This window comes from Bison bison, unplaced genomic scaffold (genome assembly GCF_000754665.1).
Source record: "Bison bison bison isolate TAMUID 2011002044 unplaced genomic scaffold, Bison_UMD1.0 scf7180017864295, whole genome shotgun sequence".
Taxonomy (NCBI): domain Eukaryota; kingdom Metazoa; phylum Chordata; class Mammalia; order Artiodactyla; family Bovidae; genus Bison; species Bison bison.
Window position 1 is genome coordinate 9,724,220 of NW_011494867.1, and position 639 is coordinate 9,724,858.

The following is a 639-nucleotide window of genomic DNA, read 5'->3' on the forward strand; positions in this document are numbered from 1 at the left end:
TGAAAACGTATGCTAAGTCCAAGAAGCCGGACACAAAAGACCACATATCGTGTGCGTGCATTCATATGGAATGTCTGGAACGGACAAGTCCATAGAGACAGAGCACAGAGCCACAGTCACCGGGGACTGGAGGGAGAGAGGAGGGGGAGTCAGGGCTGCAGGTCCTGGGTTTCTCTGGGGCTACACACGCACGGGAGTTGGGCACTGCTGACAACGGAGCCACTCTGTACACCCACAGACACCCAGACTGCACACTCTGACCATGTTGCATGTGAATCAACGTCCCAAAGCAACGTCAGCACAGGGGGACAAGCTGGGAGACAGGCGAACCACGTGACAGCTCCATCAAGACGTCGTCGCACACACCCGACGTGACGTAGCGCGACCCGGCCACTGCCTACCTGGGGGAGGTGTCCTCAGATGTCAGCCCCTGCAGGCGCAGGCACCACTGGCTTCCGGTGGACGTCCTGGGGCAGAGGAGGAGCAGCCGGAATCCAGCCACGTCTATCCAGGGGTCCCAGGCCCTGGGCAGGCTCCGCACGAGTGAGCACAGCGACTCGACGTAGCAGCAGTGGCCAGTCCTCCACCCTGAGCCCACAGACCCTGCTGCACCACGGCTGCAGGCGCAGCTCCTCAGCC